The sequence below is a fragment of the Gallus gallus genome, chromosome 1 (assembly GCF_016699485.2).
Source record: "Gallus gallus isolate bGalGal1 chromosome 1, bGalGal1.mat.broiler.GRCg7b, whole genome shotgun sequence".
In the NCBI taxonomy this organism is placed as follows: domain Eukaryota; kingdom Metazoa; phylum Chordata; class Aves; order Galliformes; family Phasianidae; genus Gallus; species Gallus gallus.
The window spans coordinates 128,840,966-128,861,031 of NC_052532.1; the positions used below are offsets into that span (position 1 = coordinate 128,840,966).

At 40.7% G+C, this 20,066-nt stretch overlaps 1 protein-coding gene across 2 annotated transcripts in view; it reads left to right on the forward strand.

Annotated features, from left to right (window-relative positions):
• The window catches only part of DHRSX (dehydrogenase/reductase X-linked), a 164,482-nt gene that overhangs the window by 52,140 nt on the left and 92,276 nt on the right, over positions 1-20,066 (forward strand). The gene's annotated exons all lie outside the window — the stretch shown is intronic.

Consider the following 20,066-nt stretch of genomic DNA (forward strand, 5'->3'; position numbering starts at 1 on the left):
TCTGAAGAAAATGAGAAATTTTGTCAACATCTGGCTCTCAGTTTGAGGAAGCTGAAACTGAGTGTAACTTGGCTGAAGTTGTCCCCCATTATAATTACGATGACTGAGGCTTTACAATAGGATCAGGTAGCTCAGGTGGAAGGGACCTACAAAGATCATGAAGTCCAACTGCCTGACTGCTTCAGGGCTCTGCAAAGGCTAAACATATTACTAAAGGCATTATCCAAATACCTCTCTAACACTATGAAACTAGGTATAGTTTCAGGTCTTGATATATTTGACCTAAAAACAAACTGGAAGAGTATTGTCTTTGCAGTATGTGTCTCTAATTGGGTGATATTTATATTTGCAAGTGCATTACACTATATAAAGGAATTATGTAAGTCTGGGAAGCAGTCCTGTGCTCTTGATGATCAGTGAATTTGCATGTTGTTGAAAGACATATGCAGCTATTTTACAGCACTGAGCTGTGGGGACACGCCACCTTTTCAAAGGCAGCTGTTCAACATCATTTTAGTCACTGCATAAAAACATGATCAATTACCTTGACCATTTTTTTTTTATTTTTATTTTTTTTCCTTTTTGGAGCATTTTTAGTGCATAGAATACAGGCTGCAGTATACATGTTCTACAGCAAAAGGGAGCAAGAGATCTTGTCCACTCCTTACTGACTCCCTGAACAGAGCACAGACATTACCAGAGACAGCTCTGGGAAAAGGCCATGCTTGTTGAATGCATGTAATTACAGTGTTCTCAAAGGTGATACCATCCTTCTATTTCTTGCCCCACTGTCTGTCTAGAGCTCTGTCTGCTCTCTAAAGGTAAGTAATTTTACTTGACATAATTTGCACTCACTGCAATGACAAGTGAGATTCAAAGCATGTACATGAATGGTTCCTATGAAGCAGCTGATGAGCAGTAACAGAGGTTATGCTTTTTTTTGCAGCAGCTGAGCAAGACATTAAGAGACGGCTGGTAATATTTTTGAGTAAAGGGAGGCAGGAAGCCTGGTTTCCCATGCTGGAGGCATTGAAACTAGAGCCAGTGCCACAGAGATGGAAGAGTGCCGGAGAGGGAGGCCGTTCTGGTAGTTCCTCTATAAGGTGGCAACGCTAATAGGACATAGAATATCTAAGCAATATGTCATATCACCTCTAGTACCTGCACACTCTTTCCCATGCTACTACCCCAGAAACCTCCTTGGTTCTTCATTCCTGATTCCTGCTGACTCCACATTCTTCAGGCACACCTCTCAGTTTTGAGTCTCTGTACTGAGTTACCTGTTGTTAAACTTAAATGATGAGAAAGGAGGTAGGCAGATGAGTAGGAGGGAATAAAGCATGGATCCTGGGAGGCATGGTAGACCCAATTTGTTTGACCATCATAGACTCCTCCAATATAAAGCAGTTGAAGCCATCAGATATCCAGAAGAGACCATGGGAAGTGCAGCACTGTCATGGAAATTATCACATTGGTACTATTTTCAACTGACTAAGGGCAAAAGATTGCTGCAGTCTGAAAGGTAAAGCTGAGTGAAACCAGAATTATGTGGGTATTAATCTTGTTTCCATTTGTTAAATTGGGAACTCCTACTGTTAATAGTAGCAGTTATGTCTGGGAAAGTTGTTGATGGCCAGGAATTGCCGCAGAGATATTCTAATTATGTAGGTTTCAAACATACACATAGGGTGTGCCTGTCTGTATTAGCGAGTTAGTTCAGACCAGGAGAGCACTTTTCAGGCAACACTCGGTTGTTGCCTGCTTGCTGAGCTCTTGTCTGCATAATGAAGGGTACAATAGGCTGTGGGTTCTCCTTGCACAGAACTAACCTGGGTTGGAGATGAGCTGCAGCAGTAAAAAAGCATTAGCCCACGGGAGCAAACTCAGAGCTTCTCTGAAATAAGAGCACCAGTGACTTAGAGTCAGGTCTCCAGCACAAAATGAGCTCTAGATTCGCTTTTGTTGATCAAAACTACCCTTTGATGTAGCCATTATTACAGTTACTAGCTCTGAACAAATCACACTGACTTACAGGATTTGGAAATTTCTTTGGTAACCGTATCTGTCAATGATACTAGGAAAAAAAAAACCTTTCAATGTAGAGTGTATCTCAGTTACTGTCTCTGCAAATGAAAGCTGGGTTTAGCCTGATGATTACAAACATACAAATATTGGAAACTAATATATAAACATGAATGAAAGCTTTATTCATTCCAGCATAGGTTCAGCAATTAGTAAAAGTTGATGCATAAATATCACTTAGCATAGCATCAAGGAAATGCTCTCACAACTGCTGTGTAGGAGCTGGAGTTGCAGCTAGACTCAAAGGAGAAGAAATTAAAAGTCAGTTAGAAAATGGGGTGTAAAAGTCATATTAAACACAGACCTCTTCAAAAGGAGAGGCCTGTGTTTAATCTCACTCAACATTTCTGTGGCTATTCAAATAAAACCACAATTATAAAACTAAGCGCTAAATTTACAGCATTCATGAGACTTCCATTTGAAGCTAGTGAGAAAGGAAGAGGAGACTTTCTCACTCAGAGTCAGAGGAATGCAGAGGTTAGCATGGAGGCAACCAAATTGTGTCATTCACAGTCTGACCCACATCAAGGCAGCGTGGGCCAGGCAGTAGGTGGAACGATATCACCTTGAAAGCACTGCAATTAACATGCATTCAACGAGCCTGGCCTTTTCCCAAAGCTTTCTCTGGGGATGTCTGCACTATGTATGGCTCAGCCAGGGAATAAGGAGAGAACAAGGTCTCTTGCTCCATTTTGGTATACAGCCTTGTAATGAGCATGGAGACCTTCCTTATTATCAGAGATCTGAGAACAGAGTTTGCCCAAAAGGGGTGGGGGTCATCTAGTCAGTAGGTGCCAAGCATAATTGCAGAATACCTCATGAGTGGTTGCTCCACTGGGGCTTCCTTATACGTGAAGTACCAATTTTAACAAAGCTGCACATTTTTTTATACCTATTTGTTGGCTTTCCCTGCAGAACAGAAGAAGTTAGGTGCCCAGAGCTCCTAGATTTCCAAAATCTTAAGATTTGTTTTTGTCCAGACTTTTAGATTTTGTTTTTGTGGTTGCATGGGCCAGGATTGGGTAAAGATGTCATTACAAAAGATTTCATCCAGCTGGTGAAAATGAGTACAAGATACCTGTGGTTGAGATGTCTTATATATCTTGAAGTGTGCATAAGCTTGTGTGATTTATGCTTGCTCATGTCCAATTTGTTTTCAGTGGTGTAGGAGCTAGTAAAAGTGTGATACGCCGTGTTCATGGCAATATCTGATGTGGCTGCTCTGTCCCTTCCACCCCATCCCTCCTTTGGTGTATTGTTTTTCTTCCACTGCTGATGCTGAAACACCTGTAGGGATGTTTTAAAGTGATTTTTAGCAACAGCAGTAACAACTTTCACCTACATGTTTTCTTTTTTCCTGCTGCTGTATTATCATCTGTACTTAGCGTTGTCAGGTCAGGGTCTGCCCTTGTTACAGTTGTATGACTGAACTCTGGGCTCATGGATGTATCTTGAAAGACAGGGTGATGATATGAGAGAGGAGTAAAGAAGTCTCTATCTGACAGTGTGTCACTTTGCAGAGACCTTTATGGAACTACAGAGCACTTCTGTCTTGTCACTTGAGCAGTCTTGCCTAAGGATCAAGATTGGTTTTCTTCTATGGACTAGTATAAGGTTATATCAAGCATATTCAAGCTACATGAAATTACCTAGATCTTGAATAGTATTGAATGTGTTAAGCTTAATCCAAGTCTGTAAGGACTGTGTCCTGCACGTGCACGAGGGACTTTGCTAGAGTCAGATAAAGTAATACAGAGAATAAGAGTTTCTCTGTGCTCATGCCACTTACATCCTTTACCCAGTGAAGCAGGTGACTATTTGCTCTGTATTAATCCATAAAAAGGTATCTCCAAAGCCCTTTGATAAAACCATCTAGGTGAACAGTTTGCAAATCAATTGTCAATCTTTTCTGTTTGCTTTACATAATACTTCAGTGCAAAAACATTGTCTGCTTGCTCCTGTCTTTTTTGTTCTATTGACTTCAAACATAACACGTTAGAAGATTTTTCATCTCAGTGTTTACTGATATTTCAAACAATAGAGAATCTCTTTCTTCTGGTGATTCACGAGACACCTTAGAATATGAGTTCTCACGTTAACAGGGTGATAATTCAGACATTAACAGCAATACAAATATGGTTAAAAAAAAGGAAAACGAGCTGATCTCATTAGCGTGATGAAGATAAAGTCTTTCAAATATAAAATGTATTCATAATTCATACACAAGTTCTGCCTGTTAGCTACCTAAATTCCCATTTCCATTGGAAGTATGAAACACATTTCATTAACAGGCTCAGCCACTAGGAAACATGATTTTCTCTTATTTAAATGATTTCTAATTGAAATTTAGAGACAAAGAAGTGCACAGGTGTCGCTGTAGGCAGAATAGCAAAATACTTTCAGCTGTTTTGAAATGATTTTCTGACTATAAATCACCTAAGCTTTGTGTGACTAATGGGACCAGAGTTCTGAGGTTAGAATTTTGCTGATTATGCTGTCTTACCGAAAGCAAAGGTAGAGAAGAGGGATTTAAAAATGAAATTGCCTCTGCAAAGCCTGCAAATACTTCCATTTCACCCGTCGTCATGATTTTGATCTTTTTTTATGTAACTAGAGTCATGGTGCCAAGCAGTGGCCTGATAGAGGTGCTCCTGGGTCTGACACCAGCCATAACATGCCATTATTTTTTCAGTCACGAGCAGTAGTTACAGGCAGGTTCTGTGAGCTATTTCCAGACCTTGTCTCAGTCCTCAAGAAAGCTGCCAAAGAATGCTGAAAGATAAAACCAAGAAAAAAACAATTTGTTTTCTCTCTGGAATGCTTTCATATCTCTTCTCCAAGATCTACTTTATATAATCCTATCTTCCATGGGCTATATGTAGGACTTCAGAAGTTAATTTGCTTATAGGAAGTCAAATATTTTCTGTGCAAATACCATCGGCTTCTGCACAAGGGATCCAGCTGTCAGACCTGTGGAGAACTTGTGGCTTGAAGTAAACACTGGGAAATCAGAGCTATATTTGAAGCACTTAACGGGCTGTACACATAACCTTCCAAGGGTGAACTGAATGTAGATCAGCAGAACTGAGTGTGCAGACAATGCGGGTGTTTCATTGTTGGCTCCAAATTCTTTCAGTCATGGTGCAGTGTCCCCTCCCTAGCTGCTTTTCAGGCTTGTGAATAGCAGTGGGATAGCAATAGTGTGCTTTCCAACAGGGACCTCTGACTTGAAAAGAAACTGCCCAGATAGGGAGCACTCAGGCATAGGAAGCGCAGGCATCACTGTGGCCGGACAGCAAGGATCCATAAAGAGCCCTGAGCTTCTTTCCTGAGGCCTCTACACTTCTGAAGGGGAAATACGAGTGAGTCTGTGCTTAACTTGAGTTTTCAACAGCAAAGAACAATAGCTTTGAATAGGGGTTTCAGTACTGAAATGAGTTGTGAGCTCTATCTGTAGTGAGGCCCCAGTGGAAGGTTGTGAAGGTGGCTGACTGAAAGCCTGGAGCACTTCCCCTGTGAGGAGAGGCTGAGAGAGCTGGGAACCTTCTGCCTGGAGGAGGGGAGGCTCAGGAGGACCTTATCTGTGTGTATTCATACCCCATAGGGGAATTAAGGAGGAGAGAGCTTCTCAGTGGTGCCCTGTGAGGCTGTGAAATTTTAGCAGCCAGAAACACGTGAAACCCTGTCTGCTGACTACCAGTCTTTGCCTTCTATCTTTGTGGTATACAGCATTGCTTGTGATGCCCCAGCTACAAGAACTGGAACTGATACCCACTCCTAGAGCACAAACTCATCCAGGAATTACATCAGCCTACATGCAGTGCCCATAATAAGACTCTTAGTCACAAATAATGGAAAGAACAGCAATAATGTGGCCGTAATGGAGTCTTAGAAAATAGGCATTTGAGAAAAACTTGAGAGCAGTATTAGAAAACATCCAAACAAACAAAAAAACCCCAACAAAGCAACACAACCACTATTTGAGCAGATTAAATATTTCTTCTGTAGAAAGAGGGAAGAGTGAAGTAACATCGATTTTGAGAGCAATAGTCTGTGTAAAAAGACCTGGAAACATTGCCCATGCATCTGGAACAGCTTGCCTTTTTTTTTCTTTTTTTTTCTTTTTTTTTTCCCTTTATTTTTCAGGGCACAGACTAATATATTTTATCTAAGTTTCAAATAAAACGTGTTCAAGATTACATAACGTGTGACATCTCCGCCACATTTTCACATTCAGAATGGAAATTAGCATGCCCATGTACTTCAAAATGCTCCTCAGCCTAATTAAAGGCTTGAACGAAACGTGTAGTGCCAGAGCACTTTTACAGTCTTTTCTGCTACTTTGTGCTATGAAGTCTTGCTTGTAAGAGAAAAAGAAATCTTCCTCAGGAGATGAATAAACACTTGAATTAATCAAACCATCTAACATGAGAATCATTACACGTCTGATAATCATGCCTGGATTTGGATTTTAAATTGAGGTGGTATTTCTCTGCCGTGTGATGTGAAATGTTACCAACATCTGATTAATTTCCCCAAGATAATTACTGGCTATGTGTAAGGCCTTTTTTTAACATTATGTCTGCTGCAGTCTTCTTTTACCAACATTACAGCTGATTTCAATCTCGTTAGGAGTAGCTCTTCACAACCAATATGACTTGCGGAAACAAAGGAAATCAGATCATCTTTCCAACATTTAGTTCAACCTAGCAGAAAGATAAACCTTGTCACTGTTTTGCCTTCCAAGCATGGAGAATCTGTGGGCCTATGGTAGGAGAGGTCTCCATGGATCTGGGCAGGATTTTCTGTTGTTTCGTATTTCACCTCATTCTACTCCATGCTCAATTATGCTCACATACTTTCGCTTTTTTGAACAGTTTTCAGCTACTACACTTCCTGGAACATGGATTTCATTTCAACAGGATGGTTTCTTTTTAAGATAGTATATCAGGGAAAGAAAAAAAAAACAAAAAAACACATATGTGTTGCAGGGGAGGAAAGTGAAAATAAAGAGAAAAAAGCAATTCCTCCTGTTCACAACTGTCACAGTAGTTGATGGTTTCTGAACTAAAGGTGTGTGAAATGTTCCATTTCTGACCCAAAATCATGCAAAACCGCTCCTAGGTTGTATTTTATAATTCAAAGTCTGTCAGTGCTTGCAAAAAATCTGTGACTCTAATTGGAACCAGTTTTAATGACAGTATTTCCTAGAGATGTTATCTGTTTTGATGAGAGTAATTATTGTGGAAAGAGAAAAACATTTTGGCCCTTGTTTCTGCAAAATAAGGAAGGAAAGGGGAGAGAACAGTGCCCTGCCAAGGAGGGGTTAACTTGAAGCATGGTAGTTTGTGATCAGGTCAATCCAGATCAAATGGTCTTCATTCCAACTCATTCTGGGTTTCTATGTTCAGACTACTGTACTATTAAAAGACAATCGTTGTCTTCTGGAATTGATATGCTGCTGCTTATCAGTGTTTAGTGTTGATTACCAAATGCATGCTATACTGCAATTATTATTATTATTATTATTTTGTAAACAGAATTTTGCAAAACTTTTGTTAAAAACAAGCTTTTGTTTTAAAGCAGCCACAAATAGGAAATTTCCTGTCAATAAGACTGGCATACTTTATCAGTCTGGCGTATTTTCTGTCTTTGAGATGATACAAAATTAATTGCTTGTTGCCAAAATAAAAGAAGTCTTCAAGTGGGAATTCCTTCTGAATGCAGAAGGCGGTGCAAGCCCCAAGTGCCACGATGAGCTTATGCATTGAAATGACAGGCCAGAAAGAGATGTCAGAGAATCTTATTTGATGTTGAAATGGTGCATCTTATAAAGCTACTGCAGCAAGTAGTTCTCTTTGAAAGCCTTGCTTAGGTTAAGGTGATCTCAAATGGCTGGCTAAAGACTGGGGTCTTAAAAGATGTATGCAGTGATTTTTTAGTCTGTAATCGTCATCTGGTTGTTACCGTGACAACTACTGGTGCTATATAACTACGCTGTGTTTGCTTCTCCAGATGCCCCTTCAGCCAGCCCAGTAGACAGAGTATAGATTTTTCCCTTTTTTTGCTTGAATTGTAACACTGAACCCATGCTGTTCAGAAAGCAGCATCTTTTCCTACGTGTCCTCTTAGCAGGATAAAATACTACATTTGCCTTTGCTTGTACTGGAGAACGACGTGGCAGCGTTCACAATTCCAATCATCTGCTTAACAGGGACTTTTTGTATAAATTTGATTGGTGCGTTCATATTAACCAACATGAGGATATCTACAGGTTAAATCTGAATAAATCCTCAGATGCAGGTAACTAAAATGACATCGCTGAGTGAATAATTCTGTCTTTTTCCCCTTTGATGAGCAGAATGTGTGGCTTGCACTGAAGGAAGGGCACAGGACACAGCACTCACATTTGCTGCATGCTGCAGAGCACAGCTGCTGGCATTTTTCTTCATCTCAGTGCAGGGAAAAGTGCTGAGGGGCGGTGGAGAATTTAAGTTCAGGTTTGTATTTGTCAGTGGGAATTTGAGCCCCAAAGGGAGTGCTCTCATGCTTTCACTTAAGCTTATTATTTATACAGGATGAGTGCCATTTACATGGGCTTCAGTGGGTGTCTGTGGCAGAGATTGACTTCTTAGGTGCTTTTCCTTTTAGATGCAGAAGATCTCATCAAGCTCAATTACTGACATGAAAATTAACTTCACAAGGGTAGGCCAGAAACACCATTCTTACTCTGCGTGAAAATCTAGCGCCAGTATGCTGCAATCTCTTAAGCGTAAATGTACCTTATTTTCTGAAGATAACATTTTGCAATATTTGTACACACTGAAAACCCATGCTTTTGTGCCACCAAAGGCTCTGCATGTAGGCTCTTTTCAGAGGCTGGAAGTGAAGGGGCCGACCAATGCTTCGGTCAGCAGAGCGCTACAGCCAGACTGATGTGCAGGGATTGGTAAGGCCGCAGAACTAGGCCAGGACAGCAATTAATTAATTTCCTACAGCCCACGGCAAGAAGCACGTGCCATAGGGAGCCAGGGCTCAGGGTGACATTATGACTTGCAGGGGACAGTTGTATAAGGAGTAGGTCAGAGACAAAAGGGAAGACAGCAGTCGTGGGTCTGTCCCTGCGTGCAGCTTGGTCTGCTGTCTGAGTATCCTCCACAGCCCAGTAGTCTGCTGCCTTATGCAACCCTCTGGGGCTGTGCTCATCCTGTGGGTGGGCTTCATGGCCCCACTGCCCCAGCTGGCATCACATCAGCCCAGCTAGTCCATCCCTGTGACATCTAGGGTACAGCACCTTCCCTCCCAGCTGAGAAGGAGAAGCACTGTTACCTGAACACCCTGGGAAAGCAGTACAAATCACCAAGGGATATTCATTATCTAAAAAGGAATCACAAGTAATTTTTTTCCACTTTGTTTGATTATGCATTGACCAAGTTGCTAAATTTTACTGTAAAAAAAAAAAAAAGGTTAGAATGGGGCTTTTAAAAAACACAACATCTTCTAGCAGTCAGAGGGGATAAAGTTAGTGTTTGTGTTCTTTTTAGCACCAAGTAAGATTATTTGTAACTGGTGATATAATGAGAATTAAGTCTCAGTGGTTTTGCATACATTTACAAGTAATTAACAACAAAATGTTATCGGACTTTAAAAATAGACTTTTATTTGACGCTGTATGGTTTTAAAATGCCTTTGTTTTGCAGATTATTTTCAGGTTATCATTAGTCTATATAGTTTACTATTTGAATAAAATAAAAATCAGCATCCTGTAATGAAATATACTCTCAAAGAACAGATGGATGTGACAGGTATAATGGAAGAAAATAGGGGAAAAAAGGAACAGACGAGGACAGAGTGACAGGAGGAAACAAAACACAATGCAAATTCCACATTCTGCATTCCATTTTCTTTCTGAATGGCCATATTTTTAAAATGTACATTTATATTTATACTGGAATAGACATTTGAGACACTGAATCCAAATTAATAAGATCAACAAAGCTGAGAGATGCTAAAGAGAGAGAGAAAAGGAGGACTAGGGAGAAAACCAGAATAGAAAAGGACTGAGAATCATCTGAATACTATGATAAAGAACCTGGAAAGAAGTTACAGCCACTTGAGTCTGGGGACATATATGATTATGTTCAGAAAGTACGAGGTGCAGTGTCTGGTTTGTTGTTTACTGTATATGTTAATCAGGCTGTAAGTAGATGAGTCCCTGAGGAAACAATTGGAGTCACTTCACACTTCAGGACTTAGTTGTTCAGAGTTGCATTCATCACACTAAAACAGTGGAGAAACTCTCACACAATCGTGCCCCTGTTAACGGTGACACAGCTTTTCGAGCCATGCTAGTTTGCAGTGCACAAGCATTGCAACAAAGACTTGGACTAGAAAAAAAATACGAGAGGTTGATGCTTTGCTTTAAGTTTCATTTATATTCTCCAGGCAGTATTTAACAAGGTATTGGCTTTGTTCTAGCCCTCAGCTTACATGCTTTCCCATACCCTTCCATCAAGGAAAATTGCTTTATTTTCCTTTCTCTTCTGTGTACATAACTTTCCTAATCTTCTCTGAAGGTCTTCCAAATCGTTTAGTGTTCCTGGCATAATTGCATTTCCATCTCTGACTCTCTCTCACCTTCTCCCTTTGTATCTTCTCCCCACCTTTCTGTCTCATCTTTACTCCCCCTCTCCTTTCCCCCCAGTCTCTCCTTCTTCCTCTTTTTCTTTTCTTAAAAATGAGAAGTACATCTTTGTACCACACAACCTGCTGTTTCATATTCTACCTATCATGGAATTTGCTAGCAATTGCTTCGCATTGTCTGGTTTGCTTACTGTGGTTAAGTATCAATGGGAACAGCCTCTGCTTTTACTGTACCTTTACATTTTCAATTTAAAAATTGATCTCAGGTTAATGGTGCTTGCGTGGTCAGAAAAACTGGATATTTTTAAAGTAAGTGTGATTTGCTAGTCTACACTTTTCATCTAGTATGTTAAGTATATTCTGTTTCTCTTTGCTGGTCTCTGAGAGGGAGATATAAACCTATTGCTCAACCAGGAAAAACAAACTTCTTAATTGATTTTATAAGGGATTGGAAGAGGTCACACTGATGATCTGTATTGCATGATATCTTTTCTCTGGAAACTCTTCTGTTAAATTAGTTTCAAAGCTGTCAAATTAGGAAAACACAAAATAAAAGAGACATGTTAGAACCAGTGGCTGTTGGTGTCCTAAGAAGAGGTATCATGCTAGCCTGGGGAAAAGCCTAAAAGATATCTTCCATTATTATTCAACTGCAAACCAGAAAAAGAATGGCTGAATCATTAAGCTAATTTCCTCGGAATGGAAGGAAATAGCATCTTCTTGCCCTCTGTCCCCGTGTCTTCCTGGCTTCTCTCTTCCTACTGAACCATCCCTCCATCCTTTCCCCAAACCTTTCTTCTTAAGTCCCAATTCTATGTATTTCTAACTGTTTCTGGCTTTTTTTTTTTTTTTTAGTTTATTTAATAAATTCGAAAATTACAAATTTTTAATTTGACTTTCAAAGGAAAAATAGGTATCACTGTCCCCAACAAGTTCCTCCTTCACATGGAACTTGTTTGCTTTTGTTATGAGAACTGTTGGGCTCATCCATTGCTGTCAAGCACCTTCTTTATATTCTCTGCTGGCAGAGGCATTGAGTAATGCTGAAAGAAATCAGTGACAGGAGGGCTGTCTTGGCTGGGGAGCATTGAGGTGGGAAGCCCCGGAGCCCTCCATGTACTGACTATTCTCAGAGGAGCAGTGCTCCACACGTATCACCATGTGGCCGTAAGTACACACACTCAACAGCTTCCAAGGAAATGGCAAAAGTATGGCAGTCTGTTCCCCAAGTGCAGCTGGATGGATTTGTTAATGACAGTAAGGGCCTCTGGCTTAGGTACAGGGGTCTTCCAGTTGTCAGAAAAGCTGAAGCATCTTAAAAGAACAGAGGGGCACAAGGCTTGCTCAAGAGAGCGTTAGCCACAGAGGGCAGTCATGGCCCCGTGCCATGGTGTGGAGACACAGCCCTTCACTGTACTGCCAAGGTCTGGAGGCTCACAGTGCCTCAGTGTATTTGCTAAGATGAGAACTTGAAAGGAATTACAGATTACCACTACTGAAGTTCTAAAGCTGTGTTCATTCTTTTTCTCCCTCTTCTGTGGCAAATGCTGGTGTACGCATTTGAAGTGCTTGTATCAGCGCATATTGACCCAGTTCTCAAGCGTTATTAAAATCCTGGAAGTTCTTTTAGTGGTTTTATGTTCATGCGGAACACGAACAACAAGCAGGTAGAAACCTGCGAAACCACATTGGAGCGTTAGGAAAATAGACAGAGAAAAAAGCCTTAATGTTATCATTCCTTTCTTGACATTATTTTTTCAGTTATCCGTCTCTATTAGGGACCCAGAAAGTCAAGAAGTCTTCCTCCTTATAAAGTGAGCGCTAAAGAAAGCTGAGCATAATAATATGGCCAGAACAGAACTTGGTATTTACTCAATACTAAGAAGAAATGTCAAGGATTCTACATGTAACAGTTTGAATAATTACGTTCAGTAAACATGAATCACAAAGCTGCTTGATTATTCCATCTAAACATTTCCAACCTTTCTGGAGTATCATAGCCTTCTAAATGAATGTGGGGGCTCTAATGCCATCAGCTCTTGAAAACAGTGGCAAAACTTCAATTGCTTTGAACAGAACCAGGGATTCAACTTCTTAATTTTTATTTATAAAAACATATATGACACATATTTATGTTGCTTTTTTTTTCAGTGTACGGTCATAATAAGAGGCTTGCACCAGCGTTACGGGTGCTGGGACAATTCCAGCAATTCGCCTAGGCAATTACTCTGAGGTGTCCCAGGAAGGCCAGTACATTTATTCCAGTAGGGGGTCCATTTGTGCCCATAGATACAGAGTCTCGGGGCCATTCAAATCTGAATTGCAGTCGGCGTGCGTGTAGACGCCATCTCCGTCCATGTATGCGCTTAACTCCTATAAAAACCCCACCAACTAAATTTCTTTATTTCTTCAGTCAGTAAGATCTGTAAACGAGCTACACATTTTAAAATATGTACCTTTTCATGCTTTTATTTACAGTGAATTTATGGTTACTTGCAAGAATTTTTTGAAGGCTTTTAGGCTCTTATTTAGCCTGTATAGCTCTATGAGGTGTTCTGATTTCTATATATGCTAGGGTTCTGTTTTACTGCTTAGAGAACACTGGGCTTCAGTTTTTAGAGAGAACAGACAGTAAAGGTTGCTCATTAACTGAATTCTGTCATCTTTTGTCTTCGTGTTGCCTGACACAGAACTTGAATCTCTATGTCTCGAAATGGCATAAGCCACCGACATTCCTAGCGTGATTACTCTAAACTGCATTTTCCTGTATAAGGGAGTGAATTCAAGCAAAAATTGTCTCTGTAACTGCTGTTAGCTTTTATGCATGGCAGTTATAGACAACAAATGGGAGTTCTTAAGTGCTTTATACTATATCCCCCTCTCCTCAGTCCAGGACATTTTACAGTTCTTTCTTTAAGGAGTTTCTTGTTTTAAAGAGGTCACACTCATCCAGAATGTTTATTTTCTCTTACTCTTGTGTTACACTTTGCACTTATCTGTAATCATCCCTCTGTTAAGTGGAATCTCTGTAAATTCCTAATGATCCTCTCAAGCCTTGGATAAACTGAACATTTCTGTACTGTCAGCAACTTCCACCACCTGTCTATTCAGCCGGTTGGACAGAAAATTCACAGCACCTGGCACCTACCAGTTGTTTGGGTACAAAGCAAAGGAACGACTACATTTCTCCTGAGAGTTGGCAGTATGTGGAGGCAATGGCTCTGTTCCCAATGAACAATGCCATCAGTTGGCCTCTAGATCAGGGGCATAGGAAAGGGTTCTCCTCAGGGCCCGAACAAATCTGATGCTGAAAATCTGAGCTCTTTTCAGCAGTGTGTAAGAACAGAATGGAAACAGAAATAGTACATTTCTGAATTTACCAGAACAGTAAATGCTGAAATATGACAAACAAGCGTGACTTGGAAGTGATCAGTGCTTTTGCCTGAGATCAACCATCTTATGGTAACAATTGAACTGAACCTAATGAAGCAGAAGAATGAAACTTGCAGGTTGCAAGAGCAAGGAGCTGGGGGCATCAAGAATGCAGGTGTATGCTGCTGCTGTGTAGTATATTTGGATGCAGGATATTTTATTCATAAGGCTTCCCATGCATTACTTACATCAGCGTGCATGTATCTTAATTCCACTGAGAGGATGGTAGAGCGAGCAGTTAGATGCAGAGCAAGCAGGTGTTGTGGCAGGGCAGAGAATGGAGAAGCTGCGTTGTGTGATCATCAGCTTTAGGGAGTAAAGCTAAGTAAATGCTCTGGTATGTAAGAAAAAATATGGATAAATTAGATTGTGTTTTTCTCCTTTTTGTTGGAGTAAGTGTAGGAGTCAAGGAGCCACGAGTTGCCAGAAAGAACATCTGAAACCCTTTATAAAGGTATCTGTGAATACTGTTAGCTCTTTCTGCAGTCTAGATGTACTGAGCTGAACATGATGCATATAGCTGTGGGCATGCAGTGTTAGATAAATTTATGAGTTGCTTTTTCATGCAGTGTGTTGTTTCAAGAAACAATGTGAAGTTTTGAGAAGCAGTAATGATGGAAGAGCTAGCAACAGCTGTAGGATGCCAACTGCAGCTGGAGTGATGCTGTCTCCACAGGGCACGTTAACTGAATAGTCATGGATCCTTCACTTTTTTAGTATGAGAGATAAATAGTAGTTTGTATTGAAACTCTATATTAAGCCTCATGAGTGATTTAAATTGTTGATTAAAGGTCACTTCAGTGTCCTGGTGCATTTTGTGAAAGTATCAGAAAGGGGAGAAGGGCGGATGAAATACAGGAACTGTTTCTGAAGATAAGTGAAGGTTGGACTTGTTGATTACAGTTATTTCAGCCTCTCAATTAACGAGTGTGCTTTGGTTTTTGTTGTTGTTTTTAATACTATTTGTTCTTACAGTGAACATCTGAAAGCTTCAATTCACTAAGTGATTCTGGCAGAACTATAAATCAGGGTTTGTTTAATAATTAATCTTACACAAGCTGAAAATAAAGATTCACGAAATAAGTGATATTTTGTTTCTTCAACGTGTCAATAACAGCCCATCTTCGGGAATCTCAGCTTTTCCAAATTCAGTTCCAGTCATCTTATGTATTTGCTTACCTGTTTTAATTAAGAGCTGGCAGGGATAAAAGAGAAAAAAAATGAGTTGTTTCTGGGCCGATATGATCTTAATTGAGAGTGCCTGGCTCTCACATTGTCACTCATCACTTATTTTTCTTTTTTCTGTATTATATCAGGGCATGTATAAGGAATATGCAATAGTCCCCTGTGGCAATATCTAGCAAAAGGAGCTGAGACAGCCCAGGTGTTTTAAAGCAGTGGTTTGAAAAAGCTCCAAAATTATGTGTGGTTTTGGAAACTTTCAAGGAGGCAGAGGACAGCTTTCCAAGCACCTGGATTCCTTGATCCACCTGTAGGACATAGCTCCTGCCTAAGATGTTGCAGGTATTAATTGCATTTTCCATGCTTGAATAATACCCATTTTTTTTTGTTATGCAGCTTCAAAACAAAGGCAGTGGTGTTCCTGTGCACAACCAGAAAACATATTCTTCCCTGCCTTTTTTCCTACAGATTTGCAGAAAGGCTTTGAAAGGCAGAAGTCTGGAGGTAATCGGAAATATGATCCTTTAACATGCATTAGAACTTCTATATCCTTAGATATACTCCCTCCAACACCACACACAGAGGGAAAGTCACAGATGCTTAGCTAAAGCAACGGTTTTATTTTTAACAAAAATGTGGTTTCTAAGTAGAGCCTTTCAAACTGTGCAGTAGTAATAGCTCAGACGTAAGTGAGATTTTAAAAAATGTCATAACAGAAGTGGGGATTTAGCTACGTTTTTACTACTTTCCCACTTACCAGTGAGCAGAGAAAACCCATGACAGAACTCTGAGTGATGTAGAGACAAATGGTATAAAAGACCAAGAAGTACAGTTGTGCATGGGGGAAAAAAATGGCAATAGTAAAGTGTAGGGGAAAAAATGCAGTGAAATAGCTTAAATCATGCATTTAGTACGAAACTATGTGTTGCTTATTTATTTTTTTCTTTCAACTCTCATGTACTGTATAAGGACACTGATAGATTTTAGCAACGTTTAAGCAAAATTTTTTCATTCACTGTGATGGAAGAGTTGAAACCAATGAGACAAAGTGGACAGCAGACCTTTCTGGAAAGAGATAAGTCCACTATGTCCACTGCCAATTAGGAAGAATCTATTAACTTAGCCTTGTTAGCTGGATATTTGTCTCCACTACTGAAAATTGTTGCCAGCTACAATGTGGCCAACTTCCGTTTTTGAATCCTGTTGTACTTTTACCCTCCAGATCAAAGAGCCTTGGTTTGACTATATCAGACTTAGTTAAGATGCATGTCATACAGTGTTTGCTAATCTTCACAGCATCCTTTTAAGGCTGAGAAATTCAACATCCCTTTCTTTTCCCCCCTCTCCTTGTAGGACTATATGTAAACTAATTGGTCTAGGAGGTGCAACGTACCGGTGAGGTGAGACAGGTGGCACACATCAATACTAACCATCACCTTAATTTGTTCAGAGAGAAAATCTTGTAAGTTTTGGATAGTGAACAAAATCCAGGGCATGATCTCATGGAATTATTTGGGTCAGAAAGGATCATCATGTTGAGCCCCTTGAGAACATGATGTTTTTTAATCATTCCTTAGGAAACAGAGTAGGATTAAAATGCTTTTAAAATAGTTTTATGAAATATTATTGAGAGCTTTGATTTTCTTAAAATTGGTGCTCAAGGGGGAAAAATAAGTATAATGTGAGTTGAAGGAGAATTGGAGAGGTAGGTGGTTCCAGAGGGAGATACATATTATAGAGGTTTGTACATGGTATCTCATCTACCCATCTTCTTAACGCTGCCTTACTCATGTGTCCAGCTGTAGGGTTGGTTGGGTGCTCCAAGTTCTTCACCCAAACACCTTCACTAGTGAAAGGAGAGAGAGGTTAGTTAGAACATCAAAAGGACAATTTGCTTCACCTCAGACACCTGCTTTAAGGAGGGCAGTGTAAGTGTCTAGCTGGAACCAGGCAGGTAAGATTTAGACAGCTGTAGGTGAATAATGTCGCTCCTGTTCTCCTTCTGTTCCTTTGGTGTATTGCATAATTCATTCCTTTGGAGAGAAGACAAGTGTTGGAATTAGTGAAACAACAATTTGAAGGCTGTCAGAAATATATATTGAAGTATTTCAATTTGCTGAACAGCAGTTTGTGTCTGTAATATAAATGTTCTTTTATGATTCTTATCATCATTATTTTCATGAGATAAGGGAGAGAGTAACAAACATTATCCCTACTGCTACTAGACTAGCTCAAGTGATAGGTGTATTATGGTAGCTGGCTTCAGTCCAGCAAAGCCATTAGCCATGGGTAACTGTCACAAAAGGGAATTCACTGAACTCCCCCTTCTTTTGCTTTTTGAGGCATTGATCCTGTGTTTTGATCCGTTAAGCCAATTGTGCTGGAGAACCGGAAGATCCACAAGAAAAAAAGCACAGTGTGGTTCAATGTTCTACTAAACCACTACCCTTTTCCCTCCCCAGAAAAAACAAACCAACCAGGCAAACATTTTCCCATCCCAGACCCAAAGAGTTTTCCCATTCAGAGTTTTCTGTATGTTACACATCAGTCCCCATTCATTCATTTTTTGTCAGGGCTGAGGTGAAACTCCCAGGGATTTGGACCTGTCTGCCTGGACTAGCACAGCCATCATTCATGAGAAGAGAGAGCAGTTTCCTCTGGTGGTAACACTGTTGGATCCTCCAGAACAAGAGTATTGTTTGCCAAAGTCACAGAAGGGCAGGCTTAACATTTATAATGCTAAGATTTTTTTTAAAATTTTTTTTAGCTTTGGGTTTACTTTGTGGCAGTGAGGGGGAGGACTTGGGGTATTGAAAGCAGCAATAAAGGGCATGAAATCAGTTTTGCAATTTATGGAATACATGGTTTAGATAAGGATCCATCATAATTTTTCCATAGCTTTGCCAGATTTAAATCTCTGTAACAAGAGATTTATTTATTTTTTTTCTGAAGGTACTGAAATTATGCATTTTATACTCTTTTTTGTGTCTGGTGACCTCTTTTAGTTCCCTCACGGACTTCTGAATTAGGCCAACAAAGCACACTTTCCTTTCCCTTCCCTTCCCTTCCCTTCCCTTCCCTTCCCTTCCCTTCCCTTCCCTTCCCTTCCCTTCCCTTCCCTTCCCTTCCCTTCCCTTCCCTTCCCTTCCCTTCCCTTCCCTTCCCTTCCCTTCCCTTCCCTTCCCTTCCCTTCCCTTCCCTTCCCTTCCCTTCCCTTCCCTTCCCTTCCCTTCCCTTCCCTTCCCTTCCCTTCCCTTCCCTTCCCTTCCCTTCCCTTCCCTTCCCTTCCCTTCCCTTCCCTTCCCTTCCCTTCCCTTCCCTTCCCTTCCCTTCCCTTCCCTTCCCTTCCCTTCCCTTCCCTGACGTAGGAGTTAAGAACGTTGTTGAAACTCTGAAGTTTTAGGCTTGGTTGTTGTTGCAAGGCCAGGTGTGTGTATTTTTGTTTAATCTATGGGCCTAGTAAAATCTTTGTGCTCATAGGCTGCCTTGTAGTTGTGTCAAATAGCAACTGTGCATCAATGAGGCGCTTTTCTATATGGAATTGTGGAGAAGTTCTTGTAGGTAAACTGAAGAGGAAAGGCAAAAAATTAAAAAATAAAATAAAATAAAGGATTACTTCTGTGGTTGATCTGTTGGCCCATTATCTATGAATATGTCTAGTTAGAGCTTACATACCAATATTGCATGCACTTGCTTTTTGTGGTGGAGTATTACTGCCTCAGGAAGTAGTCCTGACCTCTATGAATGCTGGTCATGGCTTCATGATCAAAGCTGAATTCAGAAAGGTGCTCCTAGTGCACACATCCAGTCTTGATGGCTGTATATGTTAGGTACAGTGATCAGTTCTGGAACTTCCAGAAATGTAATTCAGTGCAACAGTGAGTTGTCTGATGCCAATACAAAGCCCAAGTATTCATCTTCCGAACGTCAGTTCTGTTTGTTGTAGAGAGATTGTCTGTCTGTACTGACTGGTGAGCTGTGTGGGAGCAGCATCCATACAATGTGGATGTGCTTTACTGCTCTCTCTCTTGCTGTTTCGCAAGGATGCTCCAGTCTCACAACAGTGCAGTCTGCCCCTTCTGCAAGCAGAGGGCCTGTTTAAGAAATGTTCCTTCCCGTGCAAAGGTCATAGTATGCCACCACCACTGACATTGCCTTCATCTGTGAGCAGTGCAGCTGAAACCATTTTTAAGCCAGACAGAAAAAATAATCCCTCGCGCTGGGAAGAGCACTTCAGAATGATCCAGATTGCCTCAACCTAGCCCCCTGGGACTAGGCATGCAGTGAGATGCTATTTACTCTAAGTAGGAATGACAAAATCTGGCCCAAAGCTAGTTCCCCATAAATGCAAATGTAGAAACTGCCACAGAGACAGATGCAGGGTACAGACATCTCTTTCTCCATCCACGATCTTTCCCCACAAGGTCTCCTGCAGCGAATGACTGCCACAGTTCAGAGCTTCATTATCATCACGGAGTGACTAAGGGGACACATTGCTGATCTAGCTCAGAGGAGCGGGCAGGCAATTTGCTTCTATAAAATTACAGTTACTAAAGCTTTTGGGAGTTTGTGTCAGACATATCTGAATCACTCCTATCTGAAATGCTCTCCGTCATGGGAGGACGAGGGGGGTCACATGAGGATGAGCAGATATCGAGATGTACGGAGTAAGCCTTGATGAGGTGCATAAGCCATACAAAGCTGCTGTCAGCAGCTCTGTGCAGTGA